The following is a 15,343-nucleotide window of genomic DNA, read 5'->3' on the forward strand; positions in this document are numbered from 1 at the left end:
TGAGATGTTTTTTTTTTAATTTACTGAAGTTGTTGACGATCTAACATCAACATCGAGGTTATTTTGAGAATGGAAATTAGAAGGAAGAAAGGATGAATTAGTAGAGGAAAGTATGAAATTTGGTAAGATAAAATCGTTAGCATTTTCTTAAGAGATATCTGACATCTTGGTTAACTGTGTTAGGAAGAATTCTATAAAGAAAATCTGAAGTAAGACCATTATTCATACAGTAATTGACGTTTCCTTCTTTTACTTCTCTCCGATAGTCTTTCTAATCCTGTTTCGAAATAGAGTCGTTGGGAGCATAGAATGGGGGAATGGTGATGATGCGTTCTGCCTTACGTTGGGATTTTTCTTTAAAAATTCACAGTCATTAACTTTACATCCATCCTATAATTTACAGTAGTAATCAAAATTCGGCAAGATAAAAGACGTGTATACAGCATGTACTTAAGGCTCCTAAGAACATTTATTTTCTTCATAACAGATATATGAATAGATGCTATATCCACCCCTTTTACCTTCGGGGTTGGGAACGACTCCCAAATGTCTATGACAGGTACTACTGCTTTTATAAGACCAGCACGAGAAACAGAATTTGAAAAAATATACTTTCTGCTGCCAACCTGATAGAAAGTGAGTGGACCAACTTAACAGTTCACAAGATTAGTGAACCAGCTTAACAGTTCACCTGGTTAGTGAACCAACTTGACAGCTCACCTGGTTAGTGAACCAGCTTAACAACTCACCTGGTTAGTGAACCAACTTAACAGCTCACAAGATTAGTGAACCAGCTTAACAGCTCACCTGGTTAGTGAACCAACTTAACAGCTCACAAGATTAGTGAACCAGCTTAACAGCACACCTGGTTAGTGAACCAACTTACAAGTTCATCTGTTTGTGAACCAACTTAACAGTTCAAAAGATTAGTGAACCAACTTAACAGCTCACCAGGTTAGTGAACCAACTCAACAGCTCACCTGGTTAGTGAACCAACTTAAGAGCTCACTTTGGTTAGAGAACCAACTTAACAGCTCACCAGATATTCAATAAGACTTTAATTCAGTGATAATCATTTTGTGCCAATCACGGTCAAAAGTCTTAGCAATGTCATAGAACAATAAACAAGCATGTTTCTCTCTTCTGGGGCTAAACATAAATATCATGATACATTTCTATAAATCGATGAAGTGTGGAATGATTTTACATAAAACCTGACTGATTTAAATTAAAAGTGAGTTTCCTAAAGATAGTTATAGCTATGTTTGAAAACAACCATTTCAAAAACTTTACAAACTGAGGATAACAAAGAAATCGGTTGATAATTAGATATTTGATATATATCATCCATTTTGAAGAGAGACATTATTTTTGCCAGTTTCCAAGCTTGAGGATAACTACCAAACTTATTTCCACATTGACTTGGAACCATATTGTTTGGCCCTTCTCTATCTTATTTAGATTTAATGTCGGTGTTATTCACTAGTGATACTACAATCTACAGGAAGGTTTTATGAGTCACGTGATGTACTGTAAACAATCGTGTTTAACATTATATGACGCATTTAACTCTAAGTTATTAACTAAAACTAAAAACAAACCATGTATCTGCAGAGATTTTAAAGTTTTTGTGACAATAAAAACAATGTCAATTTAGTGTAGAGAGATTCTGATGTGTTCTTAAAGAGAAGCACTTAAATCTAGTTACGTTAGAAACACTTCAGAACAATTCATTAAGTGGTGCTAATATTGTATTATAAGTGCTTTTTTATGTTTCATTACGCTTTAATATCATTTTGTCAGCAGATTATACGAGGAATTTAATGTCAGAACCAAATCTAATTAACTTTTCTGTAGATCGATCCTATTATATTTGATTTAACAATCTAAGTGGTATAATGTCATGAATTGTGATCATTCAAAACAAAAGAACAAACGTACTTATGAACACATAAAATAGGTAAGGTTCTGGAGTTAGATATTAAACGTCTATCTAAATTGAATAACACTTTAAGGCTTTTTCATGATGTCGTAGTTGTTTATTTGTTCTCGGTTTCGTGTTTATACCGTCATTACACGCTCTCTGGTGCATTTTTTCATCAAGTCACATAGAGACTATTATTTTATTTGTTTCTTCAATAATTGCCCAAATGTAAAAATATGGTCACTTCTTATTACAAGAAATATGAAAAGAAACTGTGAGTCATTCTCATTAATCTGTTCATTAAGATCGAAGACACACTCTCTTAAATATGCTGCTTTGCAGTCATTTTCGTATAAAATACTCGACTGACGACTTTTCGCTAGAGATTATACAACTGAGTTGGTTGGGAGTTTTTAGCCGACAATCATTAACCTTGTCACCACCTCCAACAATTCTTACTGTCTTCGTGAAAAGAACTGGATGGATCATTCTCAAAATGTTAATCGAGGTTTACTTTGATCCCTAGTTGTGCATTGGAGATTTGGGAACTAGTCGGGGAAACAAAATAGGTGGCAGGTGGCCATCTTGAATTTTGAAAATTAAAGTTTGTCAAATTCGAAATGGATCATTTTCCAATTATGTACAGGTTTCCATTTGTCACTAGTTGTGCATTGCACAATAATGTATATTTTGAGACTATTTGGAAGGACAAAATGGCTGTCAGGGAGCCGTCTTAGATTTTGACTTTAGTTTGTCACTATTTCTTCGGAATTTCTGAATGGATCTTGACTGTAACCCTTCGTCCTCGTTTTGTATTGTCTATTTATGACAGATCGGGGGTAAAAAGACGAGAAAAGACTCACCTGAAAAAGAAATAATAAAGACCATACAATCCACGGCGCCAAGATCCCTCTGGGATCTCTTACCTATATGACACAATATCACTATACAGAACAAAATTAGATCGATTTCGTGGTTGAAATCGATGTTTTGGAGCGTGCCTGTCTCCACAGGTTCATTAACTATCAATTATGCATATATGTAAAATACAACATTACAGTAAACAAACAAACATGTAAATAACAACACATCTTATCATGAACATTAAATTCAGTCAATCAATCAATTATTGATGTAAATGTCACGTGTCAATAAACATTTAAAACACATTTTGTATCTGAGGTATACAAACGTAAACCATAAAAGATTTATGGAACACTTTAAATGATAAAAGAGTTCCACTTTCTCCATAAAAAATGTAAATTCTGAAGGATGGAATAAAAAAAGACATAGTACATGTAATTTAAAAGAGTCATATATCAGGTTATTTACCTTAGATACAATTTACAACTTACAACAGGTGAGTCAAATTACTCAAGTCTGCAGTCTCGCAGATCTTATGTATTTTGCTAAATTGTATTTTTTGTTTGTTTGATGATGACAACAATTAGGAACATTTAAACATACTCGTGTTTTTATGTAGTAGTAATTGATAACAGACCTCCTTAGAAAGCAAAAAATAGACATTTTAGAACAAATGAAAGTAATTTTCTACATCATAGTACAAAACGAGCAAGTTTTCTGTCGGATTTCACACAGTGGTATCCTCCATTCTTAACTCGTGGAATGAAAGTCTTACTCTTTATTCTTCAAGTATTCACTGTTTACTGACATTTGTAAAAAAAAAAAAAAAAAAAAAAAAATTGCATAGATATTTGTATGAATTCCATCTCGATATAGTATTGAATTTACCGAAACATTCCTGCATAAATATATCTACAATTCGCTCTTTGAAATTTGACATAAAATGGACATTTACTTAATTCATTTCCCAAATGTAACCCAACCCAATCCGATACATTTCGTCCTTGGTATTCCAGAACCAATGACCTTTAACCTTAGTGAGTTCTATATAACATATTTGTATTATATAATGTTCTGTGTTACGTTATTTGAAACAATACTAATACATTTTATCATTTTTCTATTAATTTCCATGGAATATCTTCCAAGTTCATCATAAACTATGTAATTTTGGGTTTATTTTCGAAACCCAAGCAGATTATTACAAGATGGGTCCTAGAAGGACGAAACAGTTGTATGATATAGCACCATTGACGAGTCCTAGACGGACTAAACAGATTTATGATGTAGCATCACTGTCGAGTCCTACTGTCCTAGTAGGACTAAACAAATTTATGATGTAGCATCACTGACGAGTCCTAGAAGGACTAAACAGATTTATGATGTAGCATCACTGACGAGTCCTAGAAGGACTAAACAGTTTTATGATGTAGCATCATGGACAAGTCCTAGATGGACGAAACGACTTTATGATGTAGCATCACTGACGAGTCCTAGAAGGACTAAACAGATTTATGATGTAGCATCACTGACGAGTCCTAGAAGGACTAAACAGTTTTATGATGTAGCATCATGGACGAGTCCTAGATGGACTAAACAGCTGTATGATATAACATCACTGACGAGTCCTAGAAGGACGAAACTGCTGTATGATGTAGCATCACTAATGGTCCTTAGAAGGACGAAACAGCTGTATGATGTGTCACCACTGACGAGTCCTAGAAGAACGAAACAGCTGTATGATGTATCACCACTGACGAGTCCTAGAAGGACTAAACAGATTTATGATGTAGCATCACTGACGAGTCCTAGAAGGACTAAACAGTTTTATGATGTAGCATCATGGACGAGTCCTAGATGGACGAAACGACTTTATGATGTAGCATCACTGACGAGTCCTAGAAGGACTAAACAGATTTATGATGTAGCATCACTGACGAGTCCTAGAAGGACTAAACAGTTTTATGATGTAGCATCATGGAGAGTCCTAGATGGACTAAACAGCTGTATGATATAACATCACTGACGAGTCCTAGAAGGACGAAACTGCTGTATGATTTAGCATCACTAATGGTCCTTCAAAATGAAACATATGTATATATGTATATGACAGTTTGAAGAATGAAATAGCTTATGATGTATCACCACTGCATTAGAATCTAAACAGATTTAGATGTAGCATCACTGACGAGTAGAAGGACAAAGATTTTGAATTAGCAAACTGAAACCATGAGGCGTTTGTATATTAAATGTGGCTTGAAACAATGTATGATGTATAACCACTGAAGTTCAAAGGACGAAACAGCTAATTTGTATTCACTAAGAAACTAGAAGGACGAAACAGCTATATGTTGTAGTTTACGTTATTGTCTGGATCTGCTGTATCTAGCTCTGAAATTGTATTAAAAGGCGCTATTCATTGCTTTACGACTCCTGTTCTACTCCAAATAGGCGTGAGTATAGGTTAATCGAGCAGAGCCTCTTAAGAAGAATAGATAAATTTAACCATCCTTCAAAATGATAATATATGTATATATGTATATGACAGTTTGATTCAGATATGGAATACTTATATCTTAAAACAGCATTATTCATCTATAGTTTAGACTTATTCTTTTGTGGTAAGTTGACAAAATTTTCGAATTCAAACTAAATTATGAGGCGTTTTTAATATTAAATGTGGCTTGACAATATCAAATTCCTTCTGAATTCAAACATGAAAAAATACTTTGCATTCACTAAGAAACTATAATGAATAAAGGTAATTGTTGCTATTCTGTAATGAGTATAGGTAAATGTTGCTATTCTATAATGAGTATAAGTAATTGTTGCTATTCTATAATGAGTATAAGTAATTGTTGCTATTCTATAATGAGTATTGGTGAATGTTGCTATTCTATAATGAGTATATTTAAATATTTCTATTCTATAATTAGTATAGATAAATCGAACTATGCTACAAGCTTTGTTTTATAATCCGATCACCGATTCAAGATGATGTTTGTTGTACAATTAAATATTGATTTTCATTTTGAATTTCATCTCATGTTAAAATTTAATTAGTTTGAAAATATTGCACGTGGATTTTCGTTATCTAAACCAATCAGAAATGTTTACTGTTTTCACTTCCTGTTTCGTACATGTTAAAAGTTACTTTCTCTAAGATATCACTTTACTCCTATAACACAACTTATTTTTGTAATATTGTAATAATATGAAACAAAAAAACACTTCTCTTTCCACCACTAAAAGCTTGTAGTCAGTTAAATATTGATTATCATCAATGTAAGAACAGCTCCGATATTGTGATACGTCCCTTGTGACGAATGTCTGGGACTAAAAATTATAAACTCCTCTCATATTTTAGGATGTGACAATACATTCAGAATATCTTTACATAATTGAAACCTTTCCAAATCGTTTTCATAAAGACACTCTTTAACTATTGATATCATAACTATTCTGTAATAAACCGAGCGGTGAAGTAGAGATATGTTTGAAGGTATGACAGTTTGATTCAGATATAGAATTATCTATCTAAAGTTTGGATTTATTCTTTTGTGGTAAGTTGACAAAATGTTTTAATTAAAACTAAAAATATGATGTGTTTTTAATATTAAATGTGGTTTGAGAATTTATCTTCTTCTATTTTATTAAGCATATTACGAAGTATCAAATTTCATTCTAATTTCTGTTGATCTACAATATCAAATTCCTTATGAATTCAAACATAAAAAATACCTTGCATTCATTAAGAAACTGTGTGTTATAAAATCACAGTGGTTTTGGTTTACGGTAAACAATTTTTTTTTACATATGTAAATTGTTGCATTGGTACCAACTGATTTGAAAAGCGATTGATGACTTTGCAGCTAACCGGGTATCCCGTGTTTTAGGATGTAAAAGGCTGGTAATACTTGAACTATCCCGTGTTTTAGGATGTAAAAGGCTGGTAATGCTTGATTTTTCACGATCGCTAACTCTTTTCCGCGATCGTTTAGACTTTGTTTTCTGTAATTAGGTTGCGGTGTAAAATGTGTTTTTCCCATTATTTTGTTTCTGGAACGATTTGATCATGTGTCCCAGGAATCATCCAAAAACAAAAAAATCTAGTGATGGAAGCCATTTTCTCCAAAACTCGATATTTCATGTATCCAATTTCATTTATTTTCCTTTGCGATTTATCATTTGACACATAAACTGTGATTCTTTCTGCCGATGCTCTTCTGACAATCAATACGATATCTTTTGATAAAATGACGGATCTTTGTTCAATTTCTGTAATGGATTGTATGTTCTGGTCCATGTCTGAGTTTCCTACAGAGAATCGAGGATGACACGGTCGCGTGTTTCGATATGTGTCAGATAGAACACTATTTCTCTGTATGATTATTGTTATTGTGACCGTTGTGTTGTGTTGTTTCATCCTAACAATCTAGATATCATATAAACCATGTAGTGTTATTAACACGAATCGCACCTTACAGCGAGCATTATAACATGTAATAATGCATGTATTTATATTGCAACGTAAAAGCTGATTATTGAATAATGGATTACAAGTTCATCTCATGAAAACTCAAAACAATAGATTTTGTCTGAAAACCCCCTGGTCTTGTAAAATCTCGTTAACGGGGTGATCTGACGATATAATAGGTTTCTGTGGAATTCACGTGCTGCCTCACAACAACAAGATAACTGTTAATGCAGTTCTTGGTAGAATAATCACAAAGTCGAATCACGTGCAGCTTCAGGCGTCAAGCGTAAAACTACTAAACTTCATCCTCTCTTGTCTGTTCCTCTGATGTTTCAACAAACGTTGGATGGAATTGCACATTTTTTTCATTCTCTCGATGATAATTTCATTTTTTAAAATAGAAATTAGATAGCAAACGCTCTGGATCGCATTTGTATTTTTATATTTAATGCGGTATATGGATAAGGAAAACTTGACAAACAGAAAACAATGCGAACAGAAATTAAACACCACTTAACACAATGTAACAGCAGCATCAAACAGACGACGTAGACCGAAAGACAAAAGAGGAATTATATTGCTCATGCTACACTTTCTGGTACGTAAGTCGACTGGTTGGGGAGGCTGCTGGCACTCGGGTGAATGCGGAGCACAAACTTACAAAAAAACTTCATGTAAATGAAATGTTAAAAAAATAATATATCTAGATATGATAAGTAATTCTGGAAACCGCCCCAACTGATCATTTCAGCATCTTTAGCCAGGAGTATATTGAGTATCCGATATGAGTAAAGGCTTTCGTGTCACGTGATCCTTAATGGGAAAAGTGGGTCAAATAAAACATTTGCTTCAACACAGAAGTCAATTGAGGGGAAATCGATCCTTTGGAAGGAAATTATTGCTCAAAGAGGAAGTGTCTTTATTACAATTGATCACAGATTGGAGTGAGCGGCGAAGTAAGGTTTTAATGCTAAACGTTTGTAACACCTAAACAAACAAATATAGCAGAAAACCACATAATGCCAAACGATTAAACGCGAACACACCCTTCCCCCAACATAAGCTACTGACGTCTTAACATAGTCAAGAAGTGATCAGGGCTGCTGACAAACACCCTACATGGTAGTGGATCTAGTGATTATGAACATTTTACAGTAACACGTGTATCGATCCGTACATCAATAAAACAAGAAACATGTCAACAATCTTTCAATAAGACTAGAGCAATATAGGAACAAAAGAAAGATTTACACAGAGTTTCCTGAAAAGTACAAGGAAAAGAAGACCAGGTGTTACGTAATCGTAAGCGTCTTATGCTTCATCGACGACACCAACCAGGCAAATCTTGGACAATCTAAGTATGTAATATCAAGTTCCCAAATTAGAACACCGCAACCAACAGATATACCAACGAGCATCAAACACGTCCCACCATAAATAGTTCCCCATTATTTTCATCAAACTCCGTCTGTCAAATGCTGTGTTGTGAGTTTTTCTGTCAGTTACCGACATCTTGCACGAATATCGTGATGTGTGATAATGAGAACAAGCCTTAGAATATTGAATCAACTTCAACATGTAAACATCTTAGGTAAGGGACGCAAGGATATTGAACTCTAGATACGGAAAAATGCAATAGGGAAATTGAAATCATCACACTTATCATACGAAAGTTTTGTAAATATTCCTCCGATTAAAAATCATTACACGTATCTTATTCATGTCTTGCATGCAATACTTCCAGACTAAGTAAATTATCACTTTTGTGGGTGATGCAGCCAACATTGCCAACATCTAGTATCGCCGCGATGTTTTCTTTATCAAACCCTGAAACTTGGAAAAACAATGGAAATAAACTTTAAATTACAAAAGGTAATTCCTGTTATTTTGAAGTTTCTTGTTCAATAAACTTTTCGAAGAAAAAAACACCACTTTTACCTTTAAGCAGCTGAAAGTCAGCTACTCGACAAACTTTAGAGTACTCTACACTCTTGAAGAGCACGTAGGTCAGTGAGTTCTACCAAGCCGCCTTGAAGTGTTTAAAGTATTCAGGACGAAAACAGACAAATAAATATGAAGAACAAGTATTCCTATATCCCGGATTGGAAAGTAAAATATAGAAATACTTCTTAAATAAGAAAAAGTATATGTCGTTCATAGAAAACCCGTTATTCTCGCATGTACAAATGCTTCATAACCCTGACATAACCCGTTTTTTAAACAATTACAGTTGTTCCTTAACCCTTATTTAGTACCCACTAAACAGGTCATATACCATACAACAGCTGACAAGGAATAAAGAAGAATGATATAAGCAAGGTGAAGTCTGTCATTGATCAGATACATAGCCCTGTCGGTGAATTCAGTTGTTAATTGTGTGTTGTTGGGTGAAGTTACAATTTAGTATTTACGTCTTTAAATGCCTATGTATTTAGTTATTGTTCAATTTAATTGTATCATATTAGCACGATAATTAATTTGTCAGTGATATACTTGTTCCTTATGTTTAAATTCTGAACTCTGACTTAGAAGTCTTACATGCACATCTGAAGCATAATGGTAGTTTTAATTGTGATCTTTGTTCTATATGTTTGAAGATACAGGACACCTGTATATGAAACATTACTGTCAAGTCTTCAAGTAGTTAGATGTACAAACGCTACAAACAAACACTATTCAATTGCTCTACATCTGATCACAATTGATGGATATTGTTTGTAAGATTTTGTTAAAATTATTGTCTATGTTTTTCTAGGTTATTAAGTATACCTTGGATACTGGGTTCTCTGAATTTATGTTATGTAACAAAATTATCTGATATATATATATAAATACACACACACACACACACACACACACACACACACACACACACACACACACACACACACACATATATATATATATATATATATATATAAACCAAGGCATACATACGCTGTCAAGGCAGATGTGATGACACCTTGAAGCAGAGATATGTTGACATTTTAAGGCAAATGAGGTGTGTTGACATATTTTGAAGTAGATAGGTATTTTGACATATATTCAAACAGAAATAATATGTTGGTATATCTTAGTTCAGTTGAGGTGTGTTGATATATCCTAGGGTAGATGAGAACTGCTGGTTAATACCGGGAAAGTTATTGCTGTCTATTAACATATCCAAAGGAAAGTGAAACTTGTTGATATGTGTTTTGTACTTGTACATCTTCGGATTTGGCTTGTTAATTTTAAGATATCAATTCACAAGAAATGTTGTAAAAGTTGTTAATGCAGCTCTTTTAAAACTATTTCTTTTGAAAGAAACATAAAAGATAGAATAGGGATTTAATTTCTTTACAGCTGAGAAGACAAATAAAACCATAGATCTTTTTTTCATTTTTTTTTATATTTTTTGTATGTTTGTTTTTTTCTTTGTTTTGTTTTTGTTTTTTCTTTGTTTTCAAATACCCTTCTTCATTCCATTTATTATGTGAATCAATAAATTACTTATTAGAATATTTACATTTTTAAACCATTTTTTGATCAAATATCATCCAAAAACAAACACTTTGATTTCATTTATCAATATCAGTGTATGTCTGTATGTAAATAACTGGACGCTGAACACTACGTAATATGCCTTCACACAGAACATAGTGATGAACATTTCACGGATCAAAGTTACACTTTTGTGTACTGACTTCATTGATGCACAATAAACAACACTTCAGGTTAATTTCACCGAATGCATGTCTCTCTTGAATTCCTTAATATTTGTAGATATTCTTCACTGAAAAACGACGATTTGTTAGATTTAAATTGCTTTATTGAATTAAGTAGATGTACTTCGCTACTTCCGCATTATATCGATCACGTGTGATGAGCTGCTAATTTTGTTCTGAATTTACTTAATATCAGTACTTCAGTATCGACATCGTGACTTCAGAACGGAAAACTGAAATACGGTAAGTAAGAAATTACAGCGACATAAAAGCTGAAATATCAACTGGAAACACAAAGTCAAAACATGGTTTAACAGACATTTTCCAGAAGTATCAGAAAAGTGATATTTACTGGGAATGAATTCCCTGTTGTTATTTTGAATTAACAAGCACTAGTCAGTGTGTATTTTCTTGTCATAATGCCACCCTTCGTTATATTTACACCAGTAGGGAGTTCTATAACAAACACCAGTAAAATCAATGACTCTCTCGCCACTATAAACACCAGTTTGTATTTATCCGCTCAAATCCGTCTAAGCTCAGTATAATACCGTTACGACAACAACCAATATATTCTACCGTTCGATTCGCCTGGCTGTTTATTCAACATAACTCGGAGGGATAATACAGGCATATCGCTTCCGTTTAAATGTCATTCTTTGGGCTTCGATCCATAACGACATTGCGTACAGCTTTTCTCCGTTGAATCGGTCATTGAGCTTGTGTGAGAACCATATTGTTTATTGGGAATACAACTGCCAGAACAGGTGGTTAAATTAGCCCTGGCAGTCTAAAACAGGTGGCAGGTATCAAACGGTAAGTGAAGTCGATAATTATCTTCAATAATCACTGATTTCTTATTACGCATTTAGATAAAGTTTGCTTTATTTTTATCTAGTGTGTTTAATATCATTCTATCGCATACAGAGTCTTATGGTTATTAATAGAAATATACCTAGTGTCACGCACTAGAATGCGTATACAAAGTAAAGGTGAACTAAGGTTAAATTCCTGTGTAATCTAAGGCTACTCTGCTGTAATTGGATTATACTTAACGTTTTACAGAAACATATGACATGTACATGTACTGAAGGGTAAATACCAATATATTTTTTATATTGATATATCGTAAAATAATATCTAATCATCCGCAATGATTGATAAGGGTTAACATTTGTACATCGCAATCCTGTTTACAACACAGACTTTAATGGTTCAGACAAATGTAATTTAATTTTAATTGAATGTGTTGTGTCCTGTACATATTACGGGTCATTACAATAAAACACACTGTTGTCCACACGTAGTGTCATTTTAATAATTAATCTATTTCCACGGTGTTTCTGCATCACGCTACGATCTAAAACTCTGAAACAACATCGTATTATTGAGGACACGTGTATTACTGGATGAGTGGCTATTCTCTTACGAAGTTCGTAGTTGTGAATATCGAAAAAGTCTTGTTTTGCTTTCTTATCAAAATATCTATTTTCGTTTTATTTCAACAATGTGTTGAGTACCTTTTAAATGGAGGTGACCACAGATAGCATTTAAATGATAAGTTACTACATAGATTTTACTGGGTATGAATCACTATGAACGAACGTCAAACTAAAACATTTCATATAGACATAGCTTTACATGTAAAAACTTAAATAGACTCAAATAATACTAGATTTTTTTTCATTTATTTCAAGATGTAACAACTTGCATACACGGATAAATTGAAAATGACATCTATTAGGTAGTCTGATTTCGTAATGTAAGAAAAATATGTTGATAAAATTTGTAAGGCTAATATGTATTTCTGGACATGTCTTATACTTCAAGTTCTGTTACATCTTTTTCATTCATTCTTATATATTTGAATTTTGTACAAAAACACGAAATTAATTATCACATGCCTTATTTGAATGTATATGAAAAATAAACATGTACATTGAAAATGTTTGAGGAAACTTGCTTTGTTTGGTTATACAGAGAAAATACATGTCTTAAAATCAAGCATGTCTAAACAGTCATTAGATACTTGATACACTGGAACTGAGATCTATCGGATCAACCAGGTTTCACTTTTCGTTCCGTTATCCAGTTTCAGTTTTCCCTGTATCAAAGATGGTCTGGTTCTGTGAATTATAATGAACTCGTGTTTTTATTCGTGTTAAAGATCAGAAAAGTATACTTAGTATATATTTCATGTATAAATTTTCAAGTACATTCTATGTCTGTTTTCTAAGCATAATGATAGTGACAGCAAATACAAAGTGAAATGCCAGGTTTGAATTGGTCCTCTTGTTAACTGGTGTTTTACCTGATCGTTCATCTACACATTTACTTCAGCCATAGCGTCATTTTATATACGCTTTGACCACCTTGATGTGTCCCTTTATGAGCCGTATCCGGTAACACATTATCTGTCCTTAATAATTACAGTCAATCATCTTCTGTAATGAAGAAATCGATTGTGTCCATTTTCTATGTACATACACTTCTCTGTGTGAGACAGGGATGTATTTATTCTTCTCAGCAGCACACGTCAAAATCGAATTTTCAACGTTAACGACATGAGATTGGCATAAAATGAGTTAAAAGGCTAGCAATGGGCACGGTATGTTACTGGTTTTACTATACCATAATACTACCGATTTAAGGACAATGGGCACGGTATATTACCGGTTTTACTATACCATAATACTACCGATATGAGGACAATGGGCACGGTATATTACCGGTTTTACTATACCATAATACTACCGATATGAGGACAATGGGCACAGTATGTTACTGGTTTTACTATACCATAATACTACCGATTTAAGGACAATGGGCAAGGTATGTTACCGGTTTTACTATACCATAATACTACCGATTTAAGGACAATGGACACGGTATGTTACCGGTTTTACTATACCATAAACAATACCGATATGAGGACAATGGGCACGGTATGTTACCGGTTTTACTATACCATAATACTACCGATATAAGGACAATGGGCACGGTATGTTACCGGTTTTACTATACCATAATACTACCGACATAAGGACAATGGGCACGGTATGTTACTGGTTTTACTATGCCATTATACTACCGACATAAGGACAATGGGCACGGTATGTTACCGGTTTTACTATACCATAATACTACCGATATAAGGACAATTGGAAAATTACGCAATTTATTAAATGCTGGGGCGAGTACACCTCCTAATCTAAACTTTGAAATTTTTTTAATCATAATTGATTTGCCACAGTTGCCTCTTAGGTTTCAAAATTAAGGTTTGTAACATCACTAACGAGTTGTAGAAGGATGAAACAGCTGTATGATCTAATTTTTATTTGACCCTACTCTATCTAATACTGAATCGGTATTGAACTTATCAGATTCTTTTCCTGTGATTGATATTTAGATTTCTTTAGAATTTGTTAAGGATAGTTATATTGTATATATATAGATATATAAGTATTCCATATATACTAACATCGTATAAACCATATGTAATTATGTATACGTATAATTATATAGCACAACACATGTACACTGCCGAGTGTTGATTCAAAGGTTTGCATCGCCTGCCGTGAGTGAAGTGTTTAATTAGTTACATAATAGAATTCTCGTTTTGATTTTTTTTTCATATTGGAATATATCATTTCTACTGACATTGTTCATATTGGGGACATGACATTACTTACTAGGATTGACCTAGCATAACACTTATCCTTCCACGACACCTGGTCTTATTCAATGCTATCTTGTATATGTATATCTTTCTTTTGTTAAAATATTTCATCGAATACGGGTTCGAATTACGACTCATTTGAAATGTCGATGATGTTGATTGATGGGTTTATAGTACTTTGTGAAATGTTTTCTTTAACTTCTTAAATTTTACATATTATAATCTTTATCTATATAACATTTTAAGATTCCTATCATCACTTGTATGATAAACCCATATTCGTAAATATAAAAATTATAATGTGTATATTTATACGCTCTCTCCTTTCACCTGGACGTCCGGGGTACGATTCCCTAAATGAACGTGAAAAGGTATGGTGTCACCTATCAGACATGGGCCTTAAAGTTGTGTCACAAATGTTTTAGATATATATATATATATGTATTATATGTATAATATTTATACTAAGATAAAAACTGGACTATAAAGAAAAGATTTAGAAATAGGACAAAGATGTGAAATATTTATAATCCTATTAAAGAGTCTCATCGACCTTGAGTATTCATTGTCGATTAAGATAAGGCAACAAAAACTAGAATTATTTGCAATGCTAATGCTAAGACATTCCTATCGCATTTTGATGCCATGCGGTATCCTGGTTACGTTTGACGAGAAGTGACAAACCTTGGTTAAAT

Source organism: Ylistrum balloti, unplaced genomic scaffold, assembly GCF_031769215.1.
Source record: "Ylistrum balloti isolate Yb309-2 unplaced genomic scaffold, AGI_CSIRO_Ybal_v1 Utg370566, whole genome shotgun sequence".
NCBI classification, from domain to species: domain Eukaryota; kingdom Metazoa; phylum Mollusca; class Bivalvia; order Pectinida; family Pectinidae; genus Ylistrum; species Ylistrum balloti.